A 25,297-nucleotide genomic window follows, 5' to 3' on the forward strand; every position below is an offset into this window, starting at 1 on the left:
GTTTGAGCATACCCTGCCAACTTAGGGCGAACAAAGAAAAACCAAAGGTGATGCTGGACGGAGCGTTGACAATACAAACACCCACCCCCAGTCAACTGATCTGGGTTCAATCCATCACCGTTCTTTAGCTCACTCCGCCACCCCAGTTCAGACATGGCCATATGCAAATCAGTCTGACCCTGTGCCTCATGGGAACAGACCAGCCCGAACTGCCAAGCCATGTCTTCCCCGGACCGGAATCAAGCTTCCCAGGACCGGTTTCTGGCATTACAGCCGTCTTCAGCCGGGCTTGCTTGACTCCAGTGGCAAAGTAAGCAAGGGACTCACGTCTGAGCATACCCTGCCAACTTAGGGCGAACAAAGAAAAACCAAAGGTGATGATGGACAGAGCGTTGACAATACAAACACTCACCCCCAGTCAACTGATCTGGGTTTAATCCATCACCGTTCTTTAGCTCACTCCGCCACCCCAGTTCAGACATGGCCATATGCAAATCAGTCTGACCCTGTGCCTCATGGGAACAGTCCAGCCCGAACTGCCAAGCCATGTCTCCCCTGGACCGGAATCAAGCTTCCCAGGATCGGTTTCTGGCATTACAGCCGTCTGCAGCCGGGCTTGCTTGACTCCAGTGACAAAGTGAGCAAGGGACTCACGTCTGAGCATACCCTGTCAACTTAGGGCGAACAAAGAAAAACCAAAGGTGAGGATGGACGGAGCGTTGACAATACAAACACTCACCCCCAGTCAACTGATCTGGGTTTAATCCATCACCGTTCTTTAGCTCACTCCGCCACCCCAGTTCAGACATGGCCATATGCAAATCAGTCTGACCCTGTGCCTCACGGGAACAGTCCAGCCCGAACTGCCAAGCCATGTCTTCCCAGGACCGGAATCAAGCTTCCCAGGATCGGTTTCTGGCATTACAGCCGTCTTCAGCCGGGCTTGCTTGACTCCAGTGACAAAGTGAGCAAGGGACTCACGTCTGAGCATACCCTGCCAACTTAGGGCGAACAAAGAAAAACCAAAGGTGAGGATGGACGGAGCGTTGACAATACAAACACTCACCCCAGTCAACTGATCTGGGTTTAATCCATCACCGTTCTTTAGCTCACTCCGCCACCCCAGTTCAGACATGGCCATATGCAAATCAGTCTGACCCTGTGCCTCATGGGAACAGTCCAGCCCGAACTGCCAAGCCATGTCTTCCCTGGACCGGAATCAAACTTCCCAGGACCGGTTTCTGGCATTACAGCCGTCTTCAGCCGGGCTTGCTTGACTCCAGTGGCAAAGTGAGCAAGGGACTCACGTCTGAGCATACCCTGCCAACTTAGGGCGAACAAAGAAAAAACAAAGGTGATGATGGTGGGAGCGTTGACAATACAAACACTCACCCCCAGTCAACTGATCTGGGTTTAATCCATCACCGTTCTTTAGAACACTCCGCCACCCCAGTTCAGACATGGCCATATGCAAATCAGTCTGACCCTGTGCCTCATGGGAACAGTCCAGCACGAACTGCCAAGCCATGTCTTCCCTGGACCGGAATCAAGCTTCCCAGGATCGGTTTCTGGCATTACAGCCGTCTTCAGCCGGGCTTGCTTGACTCCAGTGGCAAAGTGAGCAAAGGACTCACGTCTGAGCATACCCTGCCAACTTAGGGCGAACAAAGAAAAACCAAAGGTGATGATGGACGGAGCGTTGCCAATACAAACACTCACCCCCAGTCAACTGATCTGGGTTTAATCCATCACCGTTCTTTAGCTCACTCCGCCATCCCAGTTCAGACATGGCCATATGCAAATCAGTCTGACCCTGTGCCTCATGGGAACAGTCCAGCCCGAACTGCCAAGCCATGTCTTCCCTGGACCGGAATCAAACTTCCCAGGACCGGTTTCTGGCATTACAGCCGTCTTTAGCTGGGCTTGCTTGACTCCAGTGGCAAAGTGAGCAAGGGATTCACGTCTGAGCATACCCTGCCAACTTAGGGCGAACAAAGAAAAAACAAAGGTGATGATGGACGGAGCGTTGACAATACAAACACTCACCCCCAGTCAACTGATCTGGGTTTAATCCGTCACCGTTCTTTAGCTCACGCCGCAACCCCAGTTCAGACATGGCCATATTCCAATCAGTCTGACCCTGTGCCTTATAGGAACAGTCCAGCCCGAACTGCCAAGCCATGTCTTCCTTGGACCGGAATCAAGCTTCCCAGGACCGGTTTCTGGCATTACAGCTGTCTTTAGCTGGGCTTGCTCGACTCCAGTGGCAAAGTAAGCAAGGGATTCACGTCTGAGCATACCCTGCCAACTTAGGGCGAACAAAGAAAAACCAAAGATGATGATGGACGGAGCGTTGACAATACAAACACTCACCCCCAGTCAACTGATCTGGGTTTAATCCATCACCGTTCTTTAGCTCACTCCGCCACCCCAGTTCAGACATGGCCATATGCAAATCAGTATGACCCTGTGCCTCATGGGTACAGTCCAGCCCGAACTGCCAAGCCATGTCTTCACTGGACCGGAATCAAGCTTCCCAGGACCGGTTTCTGGCATTACAGCTGTCTTCAGCCGGGCTTGCTTGAGTCAGTGGCAAAGTGAGCAAGGGACTCATGTTTGAGCATACCCTGCCAACTTAGGGCGAACAAAGAAAAACCAAAGGTGATGCTGGACGGAGCGTTGACAATACAAACACTCACCCCCAGTCAACTGATCTGGGTTCAATCCATCACCGTTCTTTAGCTCACTCCGCCACCCCAGTTCAGACATGGCCATATGCAAATCAGTCTGACCCTGTGCCTCATGGGAACAGACCAGCCCGAACTGCCAAGCCATGTCTTCCCCGGACCGGAATCAAGCTTCCCAGGACCGGTTTCTGGCATTACAGACGTCTTCAGCCGGGCTTGCTTGACTCCAGTGGCAAAGTGAGCAAGGGACTCACGTCTGAGCATACCCTGCCAACTTAGGGCGAACAAAGAAAAACCAAAGGTGATGATGGACAGAGCGTTGACAATACAAACACTCACCCCCAGTCAACTGATCTGGGTTTAATCCATCACCGTTCTTTAGCTCACTCCGCCACCCCAGTTCAGACATGGCCATATGCAAATCAGTCTGACCCTGTGCCTCATGGGAACAGTCCAGCCCGAACTGCCAAGCCATGTCTTCCCTGGACCGGAATCAAGCTTCCCAGGATCGGTTTCTGGCATTACAGCCATCTGCAGCCGGGCTTGCTTGACTCCAGTGACAAAGTGAGCAAGGGACTCACGTCTGAGCATACCCTGTCAACTTAGGGCGAACAAAGAAAAACCAAAGGTGAGGATGGACGGAGCGTTGACAATACAAACACTCACCCCCAGTCAACTGATCTGGGTTTAATCCATCACCGTTCTTTAGCTCACTCCGCCACCCCAGTTCAGACATGGCCATATGCAAATCAGTCTGACCCTGTGCCTCATGGGAACAGTCCACCCCGAACTGCCAAGCCATGTCTTCCCAGGACCGGAATTAAGCTTCCCAGGATCGGTTTCTGGCATTACAGCCGTCTTCAGCCGGGCTTGCTTGACTCCAGTGACAAAGTGAGCAAGGGACTCACGTCTGAGCATACCCTGCCAACTTAGGGCGAACAAAGAAAAACCAAAGGTGAGGATGGACGGAGCTTTGACAATACAAACACTCACCCCCAGTCAACTGATCTGGGTTTAATCCATCACCGTTCTTTAGAACACTCCGCCACCCCTGTTCAGACATGGCCATATGCAAATCAGTCTGACCCTGTGCCTCATGGGAACAGTCCAGCACGAACTGCCAAGCCATGTCTTCCCTGGACCGGAATCAAGCTTCCCAGGATCGGTTTCTGGCATTACAGCCATCTTCAGCCGGGCTTGCTTGACTCCAGTGGCAAAGTGAGCAAAGGACTCACGTCTGAGCATACCCTGCCAACTTAGGGCGAACAAAGAAAAACCAAAGGTGATGATGGACGGAGCGTTGCCAATACAAACACTCACCCCCAGTCAACTGATTTGGGTTTAATCCATCACCGTTCTTTAGCTCACTCCGCCACCCAAGTTCAGACATGGCCATATGCAAATCAGTCTGACCCTGTGCCTCATGGGAACAGTCCAGCCCGAACTGCCAAGCCATGTCTTCCCTGGACCGGAATCAAACTTCCCAGGACCGGTTTCTGGCATTACAGCCGTCTTCAGCCGGGCTTGCTTGACTCCAGTGGCAAAGTGAGCAAGGGACTCACGTCTGAGCATACCCTGCCAACTTAGGTCGAACAAAGAAAAACCAAAGGTGATGATGGAGGGAGCGTTGACAATACAAACACTCACCCCCAGTCAACTGATCTGGGTTTAATCCATCACCGTTCTTTAGAACACTCCGCCACCCCAGTTCAGACATGGCCATATGCAAATCAGTCTGACCCTGTGCCTCATGGGAACAGTCCAGCACGAACTGCCAAGCCATGTCTTCCCTGGACCGGAATCAAGCTTCCCAGGACCGGTTTCTGGCATTACAGCCGTCTTCAGCCGGGCTTGCTTGACTCCAGTGGCAAAGTGAGCAAAGGACTCACGTCTGAGCATACCCTGCCAACTTAGGGCGAACAAAGAAAAACCAAAGGTGATGATGGACGGAGCGTTGCCAATACAAACACTCACCCCCAGTCAACTGATCTGGGTTTAATCCATCACCGTTCTTTAGCTCACTCTGCCACCCCAGTTCAGACATGGCCATATGCTAATCAGTCTGACCCTGTGCCTCATGGGAACAGTCCAGCCCGAACTGCCAAGCCATGTCTTCCCTGGACCGGAATCAAGCTTCCCAGGACCGGTTTCTGGCATTACAGCCGTCTTCAGCCGGGCTTGCTTGACTCCAGTGGCAAAGTGAGCAAGGAACTCATGTCTGAGCATACCCTGCCAACTTAGGGCAAACAAAGAAAAACCAAAGGTGCTGATGGACGGAGCGTTGACAATACAAACACTCACCCCAGTCAACTGATTTGGGTTTAATTCATCACCGTTCTTTAGCTCACTCCGTCTATGGCCATGTCACACTGGGATGGTGTGAAGTGCAAAAAAACGATGGATTTAGGCCCAGATCTCTGTACTGGGGTGAATGTATGACATTGTTCTGCATTCTGTCCATCAACTGTTGTTTTTGCATTTGTCACCCCGAGTGGGATGGGTATGCTCAGACTTGAGTCCCATGCTCTCCACACCGCTGGAGTCAAGCTATCCTGGCTGAAGATGGCTGATAACCAGAAACCAGTCCTAGGATGCTTGATTCCGGTCCTGGAAAGATATGGCTTGGCAGTTCGGGTTGGACTGTTCCCATGAGGCACAGGGTCAAGGCTGATTTGCATATGGCCATGTCTGAACTGGGGTGGTGTGGAGTGAAAAAAAACAATGGATCTAGGCCCAGATCTCTGTACTGGGGTGAATGTATGACATTGTTCTGCATTCGGTCCATCAACTGTAGTGTTTGCATTTGTCACCCCGAGTGGGATGGGTATGCTCAGACGTGAGTCCCATGCTCTCCACACCACTGGAGTCAAGCTATCCTGGCTGAAGACGGCTGATAGCCAGAAACCGGTCCTAGGATGCTTGATTCCGGTCCAGGAAAGACATAGCTTGGCAGTTCGGGTTGGACTGTTCCCATGAGGCACAGGGTCAAGGCTGATTTGCATATGGCCATGTCTGAACTGGGGTGGTGTGGAGTGCAAAAAAACGATGGATTTAGGCCCAGATCTCTATACTGGGGTGAATGTATGACATTGTTCTGCATTCTGTCCAACAACTGTTGTTTTTGCATTCGTCACGCCGAGTGGGATGGGTATGCTCAGACGTAAGTCCCATGCTCTCCACCCCAATGGAGTCAAGCTATCCTGGCTGAAAACGACTGATAGCCAGAAACCGGTCCTAGGATGCTTGATTCCGGTCCAGGAAAGACATGGCTTGGCAGTTCGGGTTGCAATGTTCCCATGAGGCACAGGGTCAAGGCTGATTTGCATATGGCCATGTCTGAACTGGGGTGGCGTGAAGTGCAAAAAAACGATGGATTTAGGCCCAGATCTCTGTACTGGGGTGAATGTATGACATTGTTCTGCATTCTGTCCATCAACTGTTGTTTTTGCATCTCTAATTACAGTGACACAACTTCAGGTCCCGGATGAGGCACTCCAATGCCTTGTGGGACTTCGTAGGTGCCCTTAGAACCAAAAGGTGGGACTAAAGTTCATGGACTTGGCACTCATCCTGGAGCTTTGAGTGCTCACGATGAGGTGGAAGTCCCCCAGGTGCCCAGCGGTCGGACATGCTACAATGGGGGAAAGCAGTGTTCTGTTCTCCGAAGGGAGGAGGAGAGAGGGCTGAGGAAGCAGCCCATCTCACTGGAGTGGGAGGCCATGCTAATTGACCTGGAAGCACTGGAATTGTCTCCTGCACAAGATACTGAGACCCCGTAGGCTATAAGGCTGCTTAGATTCCTACGGGTATTAGGCTCTGTTCCATTGAAATGGCAGGACTCTATCCGATTCATCGCTTCCTTCAGGAGGAGAACCGTAGGATGACCAGCAGCAACCATAGTGGCTGCCAGGATATGACTGACCAGGAGAGGGTTGGGGGAGGGTTGGGGTGGGTGGAAATCAGGGTTTGTTTATGTTACCAATAGTTTATCCGAATACGCATATCCAGCACTGAATTTGACCTTGATCAGTCTGTTTTACCATGTATGACAACAAATGGATAACTGTTACATGACCCATGTACGGAGATTGAAGAACAACTGGAAAAACAAAAAAAGACTGTATGTAAAAGAATATTTTCCTAATGTACATGCTATTATGCGGTCACCAAAAAAGTGTGTTTAAAAAAAAAAGGGGCCAGGCAAGCTCTGCCCCCAAATCACAAACTATCTTTAGGACTCAACATGACTATAATCTAACACTATCCATAAAGGCACTTGAACATCCCTAAAACAATACATTGTCTCTACAGGGACTTGAACATGACTATCGCCATACACAAATTCTGAGAGTTGTTAAACGTGGGGAATGCGATTACAACGGCTACTCTAACCCTAGCTTTGCGACCTATCCCATTGTATTATCCTTGGCAAGCCAAAAAATGTACCTATTTTACATTTCTCTATCTCTCACGATTTGTGAGCACCTAGAAATAGGCTAAATAGCTGAGTCCACTTACATGAACTTGCTTTACTAACTTTTTTCCGGTGAGAAATATATTATTATCAAATTCAGGTTATTGTTTGCCACTACGGCAGATGGAGCTATTCATAATTGTGTAAACGAGCACATTGTTTAAGAACAGCACTGAAAAGTAAATATTTTTCGATATGCTCTTAAATGTTCAAACAACATGTGACAATTTGGGAGTATGTCCTCACAAGGTTAGTAATGCATGTTCTTTTCTTCCAGCAGTGATGCAACATTACATTGCTCATATATCATGTTTATTAGGTCGATGACTCTTTCACTGGTAGTCACATAAACGGAGGGTAGTAAATTGCTAGTATGTGATTATGACAAAACAGGACAAAATGCAAGCCTTCTTCATATCTAGTAATTGGACAGTCGAAATGTGCACCTTCTTGAAAAGGTATGCACTTCTGGGATAAATCCACTTCAAGTCCAGATCTTGGAACAATCCCCAGATGAGTAATGCGATGGGGATATAAACAAAGCAGAATTTAAGAAGAGGTAATGGATCAGGCTTTAACCTGTGCACTTAATCGGAGCACATTCAAGTTTCGAGAAACCCGAACCTGTTTACTTCAGAAATCAGATTCAGTCTTCGCTCATGGTTTTCAGACAGAAGCTAAAGAAGGGGCTATCTGAGATTTAGCGGTAGCTTAAAAAAGTGTCTAGGATCCCCACCTAGAGTGTACTATTAGAATACACCACCTCAATTCAGGGAAACAGGTGAAAATCTAAACCCAACCTATGTTGGAGGTACTTCAGAAGGTTGAACTAGTGCATTAATTTACTAAGATGCCCAAAAATAGGGGATGGTCCAGCTGTTTCATTAATCGACATTTGCATAATCGGAGTGGACAGACAAATATTAGTGAACTTAAAGAACTCACAAAAGAAAGGCACTGACACCAATTGGTTTCTGTTTCGGAAAATGGGAGTAAATGGTTGCTTTAACATGTACTTATCATGAACGGCTACCTGCAAATGTAGAAGAGAAGTGTGTCAGCAGTTTCCAAGGCTATTTAACCCAAAATATCCAATACTATTGTGATGGTGTTCATGAAGGGGTAGTTCACTGAAAAGAGGAGGATCTATCAGAAGTTTTTAAAATAAAAATCAAGAGAAATTCCAGTGTACAAGTGATTAAACACATATTTGCAACACAAATATTTGTTACTTTCTATAGTACTTTGTTTTATTTATTTTTAATAAATTATTTACATAGTGGGCCTCCCCACATGTGTAACAGATGCTGTATTTTGAACAATAAGAAAAAACAGCAAACCATAGCTTAGAGATCTTCAAACCTTTTTGCTTGGAGCCCCTCCCACTCAAAAATGCTCTCCGCACCCCCAAGGAAGTCACGCTCCCATTGGTTCCTGGGCCAAGGTCGACCGAGGAACCCGCCCAGGCCGTGAAGAGAGCCGCGCTGAGAAAAGCGGCCCACCGACTGACCTGGACCTGGCCTTCCTTGCAGTGAGGGTGGATAGAGAGTACGTCTCCTCTAGATCAAGCCCAAGGCCAGGAGAGGGCTGATTGGGGTGGAGGTGGCCTGCATCTGTAGGGCCAGCGCAGCTGAGAGTCCTGCCTTCCCCAAACAGGACAGAGCAGTGAGTGCGGGAGAGCTGGGGCCTATGCCTATGCGGAGGCCCCACCCCGAGTGTATCAGGGGATCTTGGGGGCCTGAACAAACACCCACAGACGCACGTGACCACTGTCTGGGAACTGCCCCTGCCATAGGAATCTGGCCTGCATTGCCTCTTTCCTCGGGCATTGATACCTGCCTTGAATGTGCTATGGCCGTAGAACTACTACCTGCCTGATCCGCTTGACTAGTACTGGGTCTCTTGTTAAATATATGCTGCAGGAGACAGGTGGATTATACTAATCCCCCACATGCATGAGAAATGTTACCAGTCTTGAATATGCACATAAGAAGTGTTGCCCCTAATGAATATGCGCAAAAGAGATGTTGCCTTTATTGAATGTGTACGTAAGAAATGTTGCTCATGTTTTTGCATACCTGCCTCAGAGTGTTCCTCGTGCTACTTATTTGATTGAGCTATATTGCATGCACGGCATGAGAAATGTTACCTGTATTGCCCTGAGGTCACCAGAAACCTCCCGTAACCTGTTTACTGGAGTATCCTATGTTATCTACCCGAACAAGAAATTGAAAAAAATACTTGTTTTTGCCAATGAACCTGGAGTGGTGTCTTTTCATTGCGTGTGCTTTACTGGGTCCGTGCGAGTGTGTGCTGCACAACTACTTAACACATAGCTTCCAACGTGCCTTCCCGCCTCGCGTCAAGCTACCACGTCGGAGTCGGTGGTCCATGGGACCTTCCGGGTCTAACATTGGTGTTCAGCAGTGGGATTAGGACTTGTGCTTGTTCAGCACCCTACAGTGACTCAGTGTGCGCCGCAATCTGACACCTGTTTTAATGCAAGCGTGAGAGTCTCCCTAATTGCCTGATTGTGAATACTCTTGTGTTAAACATGAAAAACACAGAAAGAGAAGACCAGGTCTAAGGTGGTGTACTGAATTGAATAGTGTGCGGGAATCACACGGGTACAAGTGTGAAAAAGAGTATTGAGTCTTGCTGGGCTGAAAAAATCCCATCAGACCACCCTTTTGGCGGCATATCATCATATGGGGATTGGTAGTCGCTCCAGCCTCCGCCTAAACCTTCAAGTGGCGGTGCATAAGTGGAGAGCGGCAACTTTAGCCACAGTAGTGCTCAAAGAAAAATGTAGAAAAAAGTGCAGTGCTGGTGAGAAAGTGCTTGCTAAAATTGGCTACCTAGGTTGAAGGAATTACTTGCAGGAATTAATCTAGGTGTCAAAATTAAAAACACGCCTGGTAGTGGGTAAATCAGACTACATTATGGCGCTGTGCAGAGTGGTCGACTAGTTTCAGCTAGAAGGAGGATTGCTCCAGCTTTCATCAGGACCTTGAAAAAATAATAAGCTACTGCAACACAGTGTAGAAGGTGTATACACATGTTAAAGAGAATAAATTGTATCAATATCATGTAATATACTCAAGAAAGTCATGTCTCCCCTTCAAAACTTGGAACCCCAGTGTCCACTTATAACAGTAAAAAATCTTCTTCCTGTCAAAAAACAAGAAATAAAAATACAATGTATTCATTTGCACACATGAATCCATATAACACCACAAACACCACCAAGACAGAAAGCACCTGCAAGAACAATTTGCGTTCTGCACAAAAATTAAGCATATTAGCTTCATCACTAGGAGGCATTTCCTAATAGTGATACTCACCCAACTTTGTGTGGGTGAAGACCTCACCTCGCCCGGCAACTGCTCGGGAAATTGAGGCCCCGCTCTGATGTGTAAAGAAAAGGACACAGTTAGCGCTCAATCCTTCTGTGTCCAGCCAAATAGCTATACACACACTAAACCCAATTGAAGTGTGATACACTCCCACCTAACCCGCCGAAGAACTCCCTCCGTCACTTTGCCACAAAAGTTTATGGTAAAATAATGCCCCAGGGAAGAGACCTGAGATGACAAAAAAGTCTGCCAAATGCTAATGCAGTATATAGTCCAGGGTACCTGTGGTAGATATATGCCCTAGGAGGGAAAACTAAAAACATAATAATGCCGTTAACAAACATATGTTACCCAGTGTCCAATGCTATGTACAACACAAGATGCTATGTTGTATAAATGTATAACAAGGCCCAAGTCTAAAGAATTTCACTGAAAGGTACTGCAAGCACCATGATCGGTAACTGCAGAAGGACTTGAAAAACCAGTCTCAAAGCATTGCTACAGATAGAAACCACTCGCTACCGGTATTACTCATCCAAAAGAAGAGACCGCTGCAAGATAATCTATGTGTGCTCTCTAAACTTACCTATCCGTCGGTACCCAAAGCTCAGATCCGAGCGGAAGGGGAGGCACCGATGGGTCCAACCGGTGCGTTTTTATATCGGGACTGCTTCACTCGTCAGCCAATGGAGGCATGCATTGTGGCCATATGATCACACATCGAGCCTATCTGAAAACGACTTCGAGCAAGAAAGATACTCACCTCTATTGGTAAGAGGCGAGTTAATTAAAAACCGGGCAAACCCGATTTGGCAGTACTGACACTGATCTGAATGCGCATGCACGGAAGTGTTCAGAGAAAATACTATACCCTCGCGCATGCGCTAAGCTAAATAGGGACGTCACTAGCATTTTCGATAATTAAAGTGTAAAACCCATCAAATCTATGCAGTACGATGTTTCTCAAAGTTCAAACTTATACCTGTACTAGATGCTGGGACAGGGTCAATTCCCTAGGTTTTTTTAGATATAAAGTGGTCAAACAACAATGAATCACCACGGTATATAAAATGGAAATGAGATCGTCCATATGTAAATAGAGAGTGTCAGGTCGATGCATTACGTGAAGCAGTGTTGTGGAAGCTATGGTGGTAATACCAGTGCTACAGAGATATATCTGGTTTAGGCAAAGTGCTCAAACCGGTTCGATATTTGGTAAATTTGGAAAGTATAATGATACAAAGGGGTGTTGGAGTACAAAATGTTAACAAAGTACAGTGTCACGGCACTGGAAAGATAATAAGAAGCCGGCTCAAAACCGGCAAACCAACTGTTGAAACAGAAAAAAGAAAAAAGAGGGGGAAAAGACCGGGCGGAGGGCGGCAGGCGGAAGGAGTCACACACACTAGAATTGGGGGAGCTGAATGATGTAAACAAAAATGGGTTTACATCTTATAAATATGGACCCGCAACTGGACGTTGCTCTAAATACTGGAAAAACAAATGTGCGGAGGGTCAAAAAGGGGAAATAGTTTTATGACCTGTCTACTCATGCCCCTTACAACAACATGAAAAACACAGAAAGAGAAGACCAGGTCTAAGGTGGTGTACTGAATTGAATAGTGTGCGGGAATCACACGGGTACAAGTGTGAAAAAGAGTATTGAGTCTTGCTGGGCTGAAAAAATCCCATCAGACCACCCTTTTGGCGGCATATCATCATATGGGGATTGGTAGTCGCTCCAGCCTCCGCCTAAACCTTCAAGTGGCGGTGCATAAGTGGAGAGCGGCAACTTTAGCCACAGTAGTGCTCAAAGAAAAATGTAGAAAAAAGTGCAGTGCTGGTGAGAAAGTGCTTGCTAAAATTGGCTACCTAGGTTGAAGGAATTACTTGCAGGAATTAATCTAGGTGTCAAAATTAAAAACACGCCTGGTAGTGGGTAAATCAGACTACATTATGGAGCTGTGCAGAGTGGTCGACTAGTTTCAGATAGAAGGAGGATTGCTCCAGCTTTCATCAGTACCTTGAAAAAATAATAAGCTACTGCAACACAGTGTAGAAGGTGTATACACATGTTAAAGAGAATAAATTGTATCAATATCATGTAATATACTCAAGAAAGTCATGTCTCCCCTTCAAAACTTGGAACCCCAGTGTCCACTTATAACAGTAAAAAATCTTCTTCCTGTCAAAAAACAAGAAATAAAAATACAATGTATTCATTTGCACACATGAATCCATATAACACCACAAACACCACCAAGACAGAAAGCACCTGCAAGAACAATTTGCGTTCTGCACAAAAATTAAGCATATTAGCTTCATCACTAGGAGGCATTTCCTAATAGTGATACTCATCCAACTTTGTGTGGGTGAAGACCTCACCTCGCCCGGCAACTGCTCGGGAAATTGAGGCCCCGCTCTGATGTGTAAAGAAAAGGACACAGTTAGCGCTCAATCCTTCTGGGTCCAGCCAAATAGCTATACACACACTAAACCCAATTGAAGTGTGATAGACTCCCACCTAACCCGCCGAAGAACTCCCTCCGTCACTTTGCCACAAAAGTTTATGGTAAAATAATGCCCTAGGGAAGAGACCTGAGATGACAAAAAAATCTGCCAAATGCTAATGCAGTATATAGTCCAGGGTACCTGTGGTAGATATATGCCCTAGGAGGGAAAACTAAAAACATAATAATGCCGTTAACAAACATATGTTACCCAGTGTCCAATGCTATGTACAACACAAGATGCTATGTTGTATAAATGTATAACAAGGCCCAAGTCTAAAGAATTTCACTGAAAGGTACTGCAAGCACCATGATCGGTAACTGCAGAAGGACTTGAAAAACCAGTCTCAAAGCATTGCTACAGATAGAAACCACTCGCTACCGGTATTACTCATCCAAAAGAAGAGACCGCTGCAAGATAATCTATGTGTGCTCTCTAAACTTACCTATCCGTCGGTACCCAAAGCTCAGATCCGAGCGGAAGGGGAGGCACCGATGGGTCCAACCGGTGCGTTTTTATATCGGGACTGCTTCACTCGTCAGCCAATGGAGGCATGCATTGTGGCCATATGATCACACATCGAGCCTATCTGAAAACGACTTCGAGCAAGAAAGATACTCACCTCTATTGGTAAGAGGCGAGTTAATTAAAAACCGGGCAAACCCGATTTGGCAGTACTGACACTGATCTGAATGCGCATGCACGGAAGTGTTCAGAGAAAATACTATACCCTCGCGCATGCGCTAAGCTAAATAGGGACGTCACTAGCATTTTCGATAATTAAAGTGTAAAACCCATCAAATCTATGCAGTACGATGTTTCTCAAAGTTCAAACTTATACCTGTACTAGATGCTGGGACAGGGTCAATTCCCTAGGTTTTTTTAGATATAAAGTGGTCAAACAACAATGAATCACCATGGTATATAAAATGGAAATGAGATCGTCCATATGTAAATAGAGAGTGTCAGGTCGATGCATTACGTGAAGCAGTGTTGTGGAAGCTATGGTGGTAATACCAGTGCTACAGAGATATATCTGGTTTAGGCAAAGTGCTCAAACCGGTTCGATATTTGGTAAATTTGGAAAGTATAATGATACAAAGGGGTGTTGGAGTACAAAATGTTAACAAAGTACAGTGTCACGGCACTGGAAAGATAATAAGAAGCCGGCTCAAAACCGGCAAACCAACTGTTGAAACAGAAAAAAGAAAAAAGAGGGGGAAAAGACCGGGCGGAGGGCGGCAGGCGGAAGGAGTCACACACACTAGAATTGGGGGAGCTGAATGATGTAAACAAAAATGGGTTTACATCTTATAAATATGGACCCGCAACTGGACGTTGCTCTAAATACTGGAAAAACAAATGTGCGGAGGGTCAAAAAGGGGAAATAGTTTTATGACCTGTCTACTCATGCCCCTTACAACAACATGAAAAACACAGAAAGAGAAGACCAGGTCTAAGGTGGTGTACTGAATTGAATAGTGTGCGGGAATCACACGGGTACAAGTGTGAAAAAGAGTATTGAGTCTTGCTGGGCTGAAAAAATCCCATCAGACCACCCTTTTGGCGGCATATCATCATATGGGGATTGGTAGTCGCTCCAGCCTCCGCCTAAACCTTCAAGTGGCGGTGCATAAGTGGAGAGCGGCAACTTTAGCCACAGTAGTGCTCAAAGAAAAATGTAGAAAAAAGTGCAGTGCTGGTGAGAAAGTGCTTGCTAAAATTGGCTACCTAGGTTGAAGGAATTACTTGCAGGAATTAATCTAGGTGTCAAAATTAAAAACACGCCTGGTAGTGGGTAAATCAGACTACATTATGGAGCTGTGCAGAGTGGTCGACTAGTTTCAGATAGAAGGAGGATTGCTCCAGCTTTCATCAGTACCTTGAAAAAATAATAAGCTACTGCAACACAGTGTAGAAGGTGTATACACATGTTAAAGAGAATAAATTGTATCAATATCATGTAATATACTCAAGAAAGTCATGTCTCCCCTTCAAAACTTGGAACCCCAGTGTCCACTTATAACAGTAAAAAATCTTCTTCCTGTCAAAAAACAAGAAATAAAAATACAATGTATTCATTTGCACACATGAATCCATATAACACCACAAACACCACCAAGACAGAAAGCACCTGCAAGAACAATTTGCGTTCTGCACAAAAATTAAGCATATTAGCTTCATCACTAGGAGGCATTTCCTAATAGTGATACTCATCCAACTTTGTGTGGGTGAAGACCTCACCTCGCCCGGCAACTGCTCGGGAAATTGAGGCCCCGCTCTGATGTGTAAAGAAAAGGACACAGTTAGCGCTCAATCCTTCTGGGTCCAGCCAAATAGCTATACACACACTAAACCCAATTGAAGTGTGATAGACTCCCACCTAACCCGCCGAAGAACTCCCTCCGTCACTTTGCCACAAAAGTTTATGGTAAAATAATGCCCTAGGGAAGAGACCTGAGATGACAAAAAAATCTGCCAAATGCTAATGCAGTATATAGTCCAGGGTACCTGTGGTAGATATATGCCCTAGGAGGGAAAACTAAAAACATAATAATGCCGTTAACAAACATATGTTACCCAGTGTCCAATGCTATGTACAACACAAGATGCTATGTTGTATAAATGTATAACAAGGCCCAAGTCTAAAGAATTTCACTGAAAGGTACTGCAAGCACCATGATCGGTAACTGCAGAAGGACTTGAAAAACCAGTCTGAAAGCATTGCTACAGATAGAAACCACTCGCTACCGGTATTACTCATCCAAAAGGAGAGACCGCTGCAAGATAATCTATGTGTGCTCTCTAAACTTACCTATCCGTCTGTACCCAAAGCTCAGATCCGAGCGGAAGGGGAGGCACCGATGGGTCCAACCGGTGCGTTTTTATATCGGGACTGCTTCACTCGTCAGCCAATGGAGGCATGCATTGTGGCCATATGATCACACATCGAGCCTATCTGAAAACGACTTCGAGCAAGAAAGATACTCACCTCTATTGGTAAGAGGCGAGTTAATTAAAAACCGGGCAAACCCGATTTGGCAGTACTGACACTGATCTGAATGCACATGCGCGGAAGTGTTCAGACAAAATACTATACCCTCGCGCATGCGCTAAGCTAAATAGGGACGTCACTAGCATTTTCGATAATTAAAGTGTAAAACCCATCAAATCTATGCAGTACGATGTTTCTCAAAGCTCTAACTTTTACCTGTACTAGATGCGGGGACAGGGTCAACTCCCTAGGTTTTTTTAGATATAAAGTGGTCAAACAACAATGAATCACCACGGTATATAAAATGGAAATGAGATCGTCCATATGTAAATAGAGAGTGTCAGGTCGATGCATTACGTGAAGCAGTGTTGTGGAAGCTATGGTGGTAATACCAGTGCTACAGAGATATATCTGGTTTAGGCAAAGTGCTCAAACCGGTTCGATATTCGGTAAATTTGGAAAGTATTATGATACAAAGGGGTGTTGGAGTACAAAATGTTAACAAAGTACAGTGTCACGGCACTGGAAAGATAATAAGAAGCCGGCTCAAAACCGGCAAACCAACTGTTGAAACAGAAAAAAGAAAAAAGAGGGGGAAAAGACCGGGCGGAGGGCGGCAGGCGGAAGGAGTCACACACACTAGAATTGGGGGAGCTGAATGATGTAAACAAAAATGGGTTTACATCTTATAAATATGGACCCGCAACTGGACGTTGCTCTAAATACTGGAAAAACAAATGTGCGGAGGATCAAAAAGGGGAAATAGTTTTATGACCTGTCTACTCATGCCCCTTACAACAACATGAAAAACACAGAAAGAGAAGACCAGGTCTAAGGTGGTGTACTGAATTGAATAGTGTGCGGGAATCACACGGGTACAAGTGTGAAAAAGAGTATTGAGTCTTGCTGGGCTGAAAAAATCCCATCAGACTACCCTTTTGGCGGCATATCATCATATGGGGATTGGTAGTCGCTCCAGCCTCCGCCTAAACCTTCAAGTGGCGGTGCATAAGTGGAGAGCGGCAACTTTAAGCCACAGTAGTGCTCAAAGAAAAATGTAGAAAAAAGTGCAGTGCTGGTGAGAAAGTGCTTGCTAAAATTGGCTACCTAGGTTGAAGGAATTACTTGCAGGAATTAATCTAGGTGTCAAAATTAAAAACACACCTGGTAGTGGGTAAATCAGACTACAATATGGCGCTGTGCAGAGTGGTCGACTAGTTTCAGATAGAAGGAGGATTGCTCCAGCTTTCATCAGTACCTTGAAAAAATAATAAGCTACTGCAACACAGTGTAGAAGGTGTATACACATGTTAAAGAGAATAAATTGTATCAATATCATGTAATATACTCAAGAAAGTCATGTCTCCCCTTCAAAACTTGGAACCCCAGTGTCCACTTATAACAGTAAAAAATCTTCTTCCTGTCAAAAAACAAGAAATAAAAATACAATGTATTCATTTGCACACATGAATCCATATAACACCACAAACACCACCAAGACAGAAAACACCTGCAAGAACAATTTGCGTTCTGCACAAAAATTAAGCATATTAGCTTCATCACTAGGAGGCATTTCCTAATAGTGATACTCACCCAACTTTGTGTGGGTGAAGACCTCACCTCGCCCGGCAACTGCTCGGGAAATTGAGGCCCCGCTCTGATGTGTAAAGAAAAGGACACAGTTAGCGCTCAATCCTTCTGTGTCCAGCCAAATAGCTATACACACACTAAACCCAATTGAAGTGTGATAGACTCCCACCTAACCCGCCGAAGAACTCCCTCCGTCACTTTGCCACAAAAGTTTATGGTAAAATAATGCCCTAGGGAAGAGACCTGAGATGACAAAAAAATCTGCCAAATGCTAATGCAGTATATAGTCCAGGGTACCTGTGGTAGATATATGCCCTAGGAGGGAAAACTAAAAACATAATAATGCCGTTAACAAACATATGTTACCCAGTGTCCAATGCTATGTACAACACAAGATGCTATGTTGTATAAATGTATAACAAGGCCCAAGTCTAAAGAATTTCACTGAAAGGTACTGCAAGCACCATGATCGGTAACTGCAGAAGGACTTGAAAAACCAGTCTGAAAGCATTGCTACAGATAGAAACCACTCGCTACCGGTATTACTCATCCAAAAGGAGAGACCGCTGCAAGATAATCTATGTGTGCTCTCTAAACTTACCTATCCGTCTGTACCCAAAGCTCAGATCCGAGCGGAAGGGGAGGCACCGATGGGTCCAACCGGTGCGTTTTTATATCGGGACTGCTTCACTCGTCAGCCAATGGAGGCATGCATTGTGGCCATATGATCACACATCGAGCCTATCTGAAAACGACTTCGAGCAAGAAAGATACTCACCTCTATTGGTAAGAGGCGAGTTAATTAAAAACCGGGCAAACCCGATTTGGCAGTACTGACACTGATCTGAATGCACATGCGCGGAAGTGTTCAGACAAAATACTATACCCTCGCGCATGCGCTAAGCTAAATAGGGACGTCACTAGCATTTTCGATAATTAAAGTGTAAAACCCATCAAATCTATGCAGTACGATGTTTCTCAAAGTTCTAACTTTTACCTGTACTAGATGCGGGGACAGGGTCAACTCCCTAGGTTTTTTTAGATATAAAGTGGTCAAACAACAATGAATCACCACGGTATATAAAATAGAAATGAGATCGTCCATATGTAAATAGAGAGTGTCAGGTCGATGCATTACGTGAAGCAGTGTTGTGGAAGCTATGGTGGTAATACCAGTGCTACAGAGATATATCTGGTTTAGGCAAAGTGCTCAAACCGGTTCGATATTCGGTAAATTTGGAAAGTATTATGATACAAAGGGGTGTTGGAGTACAAAATGTTAACAAAGTACAGTGTCACGGCACTGGAAAGATAATAAGAAGCCGGCTCAAAACCGGCAAACCAACTGTTGAAACAGAAAAAAGAAAAAAGAGGGGGAAAAGACCGGGCGGAGGGCGGCAGGCGGAAGGAGTCACACACACTAGAATTGGGGGAGCTGAATGATGTAAACAAAAATGGGTTTACATCTTATAAATATGGACCCGCAACTGGACGTTGCTCTAAATACTGGAAAAACAAATGTGCGGAGGATCAAAAAGGGGAAATAGTTTTATGACCTGTCTACTCATGCCCCTTACAACAACATGAAAAACACAGAAAGAGAAGACCAGGTCTAAGGTGGTGTACTGAATTGAATAGTGTGCGGGAATCACACGGGTACAAGTGTGAAAAAGAGTATTGAGTCTTGCTGGGCTGAAAAAATCCCATCAGACTACCCTTTTGGCGGCATATCATCATATGGGGATTGGTAGTCGCTCCAGCCTCCGCCTAAACCTTCAAGTGGCGGTGCATAAGTGGAGAGCGGCAACTTTAGCCACAGTAGTGCTCAAAGAAAAATGTAGAAAAAAGTGCAGTGCTGGTGAGAAAGTGCTTGCTAAAATTGGCTACCTAGGTTGAAGGAATTACTTGCAGGAATTAATCTAGGTGTCAAAATTAAAAACACGCCTGGTAGTGGGTAAATCAGACTACAATATGGCGCTGTGCAGAGTGGTCGACTAGTTTCAGATAGAAGGAGGATTGCTCCAGCTTTCATCAGTACCTTGAAAAAATAATAAGCTACTGCAACACAGTGTAGAAGGTGTATACACATGTTAAAGAGAATAAATTGTATCAATATCATGTAATATACTCAAGAAAGTCATGTCTCCCCTTCAAAACTTGGAACCCCAGTGTCCACTTATAACAGTAAAAAATCTTCTTCCTGTCAAAAAACAAGAAATAAAAATACAATGTATTCATTTGCACACATGAATCCATATAACACCACAAACACCACCAAGACAGAAAACACCTGCAAGAACAATTTGCGTTCTGCACAAAAATTAAGCATATTAGCTTCATCACTAGGAGGCATTTCCTAATAGTGATACTCACCCAACTTTGTGTGGGTGAAGACCTCACCTCGCCCGGCAACTGCTCGGGAAATTGAGGCCCCGCTCTGATGTGTAAAGAAAAGGACACAGTTAGCGCTCAATCCTTCTGTGTCCAGCCAAATAGCTATACACACACTAAACCCAATTGAAGTGTGATAGACTCCCACCTAACCCGCCGAAGAACTCCCTCCGTCACTTTGCCACAAAAGTTTATGGTAAAATAATGCCCTAGGGAAGAGACCTGAGATGACAAAAAAATCTGCCAAATGCTAATGCAGTATATAGTCCAGGGTACCTGTGGTAGATATATGCCCTAGGAGGGAAAACTAAAAACATAATAATGCCGTTAACAAACATATGTTACCCAGTGTCCAATGCTATGTACAACACAAGATGCTATGTTGTATAAATGTATAACAAGGCCCAAGTCTAAAGAATTTCACTGAAAGGTACTGCAAGCACCATGATCGGTAACTGCAGAAGGACTTGAAAAACCAGTCTGAAAGCATTGCTACAGATAGAAACCACTCGCTACCGGTATTACTCATCCAAAAGGAGAGACCGCTGCAAGATAATCTATGTGTGCTCTCTAAACTTACCTATCCGTCTGTACCCAAAGCTCAGATCCGAGCGGAAGGGGAGGCACCGATGGGTCCAACCGGTGCGTTTTTATATCGGGACTGCTTCACTCGTCAGCCAATGGAGGCATGCATTGTGGCCATATGATCACACATCGAGCCTATCTGAAAACGACTTCGAGCAAGAAAGATACTCACCTCTATTGGTAAGAGGCGAGTTAATTAAAAACCGGGCAAACCCGATTTGGCAGTACTGACACTGATCTGAATGCACATGCGCGGAAGTGTTCAGACAAAATACTATACCCTCGCGCATGCGCTAAGCTAAATAGGGACGTCACTAGCATTTTCGATAATTAAAGTGTAAAACCCATCAAATCTATGCAGTACGATGTTTCTCAAAGTTCTAACTTTTACCTGTACTAGATGCGGGGACAGGGTCAACTCCCTAGGTTTTTTTAGATATAAAGTGGTCAAACAACAATGAATCACCACGGTATATAAAATAGAAATGAGATCGTCCATATGTAAATAGAGAGTGTCAGGTCGATGCATTACGTGAAGCAGTGTTGTGGAAGCTATGGTGGTAATACCAGTGCTACAGAGATATATCTGGTTTAGGCAAAGTGCTCAAACCGGTTCGATATTCGGTAAATTTGGAAAGTATTATGATACAAAGGGGTGTTGGAGTACAAAATGTTAACAAAGTACAGTGTCACGGCACTGGAAAGATAATAAGAAGCCGGCTCAAAACCGGCAAACCAACTGTTGAAACAGAAAAAAGAAAAAAGAGGGGGAAAAGACCGGGCGGAGGGCGGCAGGCGGAAGGAGTCACACACACTAGAATTGGGGGAGCTGAATGATGTAAACAAAAATGGGTTTACATCTTATAAATATGGACCCGCAACTGGACGTTGCTCTAAATACTGGAAAAACAAATGTGCGGAGGATCAAAAAGGGGAAATAGTTTTATGACCTGTCTACTCATGCCCCTTACAACAACATGAAAAACACAGAAAGAGAAGACCAGGTCTAAGGTGGTGTACTGAATTGAATAGTGTGCGGGAATCACACGGGTACAAGTGTGAAAAAGAGTATTGAGTCTTGCTGGGCTGAAAAAATCCCATCAGACCACCCTTTTGGCGGCATATCATCATATGGGGATTGGTAGTCGCTCCAGCCTCTGCCTAAACCTTCAAGTGGCGGTGCATAAGTGGAGAGCGGCAACTTTAGCCACAGTAGTGCTCAAAGAAAAATGTAGAAAAAAGTGCAGTGCTGGTGAGAAAGTGCTTGCTAAAATTGGCTACCTAGGTTGAAGGAATTACTTGCAGGAATTAATCTAGGTGTCAAAATTAAAAACACGCCTGGTAGTGGGTAAATCAGACTACATTATGGCGCTGTGCAGAGTGGTCGACTAGTTTCAGATAGAAGGAGGATTGCTCCAGCTTTCATCAGTACCTTGAAAAAATAATAAGCTACTGCAACACAGTGTAGAAGGTGTATACACATGTTAAAGAGAATAAATTGTATCAATATCATGTAATATACTCAAGAAAGTCATGTCTCCCCTTCAAAACTTGGAACCCCAGTGTCCACTTATAACAGTAAAAAATCTTCTTTCTGTCAAAAAACAAGACATAAAAATACAATGTATTCATTTGCACACATGAATCCATATAACACCACAAACACCACCAAGACAGAAAACACCTGCAATAACAATTTGCGTTCTGCACAAAAATTAAGCATATTAGCTTCATCACTAGGAGGCATTTCCTAATAGTGATACTCACCCAACTTTGTGTGGGTGAAGACCTCACCTCGCCCGGCAACTGCTCGGGAAATTGAGGCCCCGCTCTGATGTGTAAAGAAAAGGACACAGTTAGCGCTCAATCCTTCTGTATCCAGCCAAATAGCTATACACACACTAAACCCAATTGAAGTGTGATAGACTCCCACCTAACCCGCCGAAGAACTCCCTCCGTCACTTTGCCACAAAAGTTTATGGTAAAATAATGCCCTAGGGAAGAGACCTGAGATGACAAAAAAGTCTGCCAAATGCTAATGCAGTATATAGTCCAGGGTACCTGTGGTAGATATATGCCCTAGGAGGGAAAACTAAAAACATAATAATGCCGTTAATAAACATATGTTACCCAGTGTCCAATGCTATGTACAACACAAGATGCTATGTTGTATAAATGTATAACAAGGCCCAAGTCTAAAGAATTTCACTGAAAGGTACTGCAAGCACCATGATCGGTAACTGCAGAAGGACTTGAAAAACCAGTCTGAAAGCATTGCTACAGATAGAAACCACTCGCTACCGGTATTACTCATCCAAAAGGAGAGACCGCTGCAAGATTATCTAAGTGTGCTCTCTAAACTTACCTATCCGTCGGTACCCAAAGCTCAGATCCGAGCGGAAGGGGAGGCACCGTTGAGTCCAACCGGTGCGTTTTTATATCGGGACTGCTTCACTCGTCAGCCAATGGAGGCATGCATTGTGGCCATATGATCACACATCGAGCCTATCTGAAAACGACTTCGAGCAAGAAAGATACTCACCTCTATTGGTAAGAGGCGAGTTAATTAAAAACCGGGCAAACCCGATTTGGCAGTACTGACACTGATCTGAATGCACATGCGCGGAAGTGTTCAGAGAAAATACTATACCCTCGTGCATGCGCTAAGCTAAATAGGGACGTCACTAGCATTTTCGATAATTGAAGTGTAAAACCCATCAAATCTATGCAGTACGATGTTTCTCAAAGTTCTAACTTATACCTGTACTAGATGCGGGGACAGGGTCAACTCCCTAGGTTTTTTTAGATATAAAGTGGTCAAACAACAATGAATCACCACGGTATATAAAATGGAAATGAGATCGTCCATATGTAAATATGGTTTTGAGCCGGCTTCTTATTATATTTCCAGTGCCGTGACACTGTACTTTGTTAACATTTTGTACTTCAACACCCCTTTGTATCATAATACTTTCCAAATTTACCGAATATCGAACCGGTTTGAGCACTTTGCCTAAACCAGATATATCTCTGTAGCACTGGTATTACCACCATAGCTTCCACAACACTGCTTCACGTAATGCATCGACCTGACACTCTCTATTTACATATGGACGATCTCATTTCCATTTTATATACCGTGGTGATTCATTGTTGTTTGACCACTTTATATCTAAAAAAACCTAGTACCTTTCAGTGAAATTCTTTAGCCTTGGGCCTTGTTATACATTTATACAACATAGCATCTTGTGTTGTACATAGCATTGGACACTGGGTTACATATGTTTGTTAACAGCATTATTATGTTTTTAGTTTTCCCTCCTAGGGCATATATCTACCACAGGTACCCTGGACTATATACTGCATTAGCATTTGGCAGACTTTTTTGTCATCTCAGGTCTCTTCCCTAGGGCATTATTTTACCATAAACTTTTGTGGCAAAGTGACGGAGGGAGTTCTTCGGCGGGTTAGGTGGGAGTCTATCACACTTCAATTGGGTTTAGTGTGTGTATAGCTATTTGGCTGGACACAGAAGGATTGAGCGCTAACTGTGTCCTTTTCTTTACACATCAGAGCGGGGCCTCAATTTCCCGAGCAGTTGCCGGGCGAGGTGAGGTCTTCACCCACACAAAGTTGGGTGAGTATCACTATTAGGAAATGCCTCCTAGTGATGAAGCTAATATGCTTAATTTTTGTGCAGAACGCAAATTGTTCTTGCAGGTGTTTTCTGTCTTGGTGGTGTTTGTGGTGTTATATGGATTCATGTGTGCAAATGAATACATTGTATTTTTATTTCTTGTTTTTTGACAGGAAGAAGATTTTTTCCTGTTATAAGTGGACACTGGGGTTCCAAGTTTTGAAGGGGAGACATGACTTTCTTGAGTATATTACATGATATTGATACAATTTATTCTCTTTAACATGTGTATACACCTTCTACACTGTGTTACAGTAGCTTATTATTTTTTCAAGGTCCTGATGAAAGCTGGAGCAATCCTCCTTCTAGCTGAAACTAGTCGACCACTCTGCACAGCGCCATAATGTAGTCTGATTTACCCACTACCAGGCGTGTTTTTAATTTTGACACCTAGATTAATTCCTGCAAGTAATTCCTGCAACCTAGGTAGCCAATTTTAGCAAGCACTTTCTCACCAGCACTGCACTTTTTTCTACATTTTTCTTTGAGCACTACTGTGGCTAAAGTTGCCGCTCTCCACTTATGCACCGCCACTTGAAGGTTTAGGCGGAGGCCGGAGCGACTACCAATCCCCATATGATGATATGCCGCCAAAAGGGTGGTCTGATGGGATTTTTTCAGCCCAGCAAGACTCAATACTCTTTTTCACACTTGTACCCGTGTGATTCCCGCACACTATTCAATTCAGTACACCACCTTAGACCTGGTTTTCTCTTTCTGTGTTTTTCATGTTGTTGTAAGGGGCATGAGTAGACAGGTCATAAAACTATTTCCCCTTTTTGACCCTCCGCACATTTGTTTTTCCACTACTCTTGTGTTAAGCCTGTTACCTAAATCCTAGTGGTGCTCCCTGAAATTGTCCGAGGCCCTAACTAGGAAGATGGAGTTCAAGCTGGCCAACCTAGAAACGTACACCGTGGCGCAGCTCAGGGTGTTCTGCCAGGGGAAGGGGGTGTTCTTCAAGTGAGGCGCTAAGAGAGAGGAGCTTCAGAAGAGCTTGAGAACATGGTC

This window comes from Lissotriton helveticus, chromosome 1_1 (assembly GCF_964261635.1).
Source record: "Lissotriton helveticus chromosome 1_1, aLisHel1.1, whole genome shotgun sequence".
NCBI classification, from domain to species: domain Eukaryota; kingdom Metazoa; phylum Chordata; class Amphibia; order Caudata; family Salamandridae; genus Lissotriton; species Lissotriton helveticus.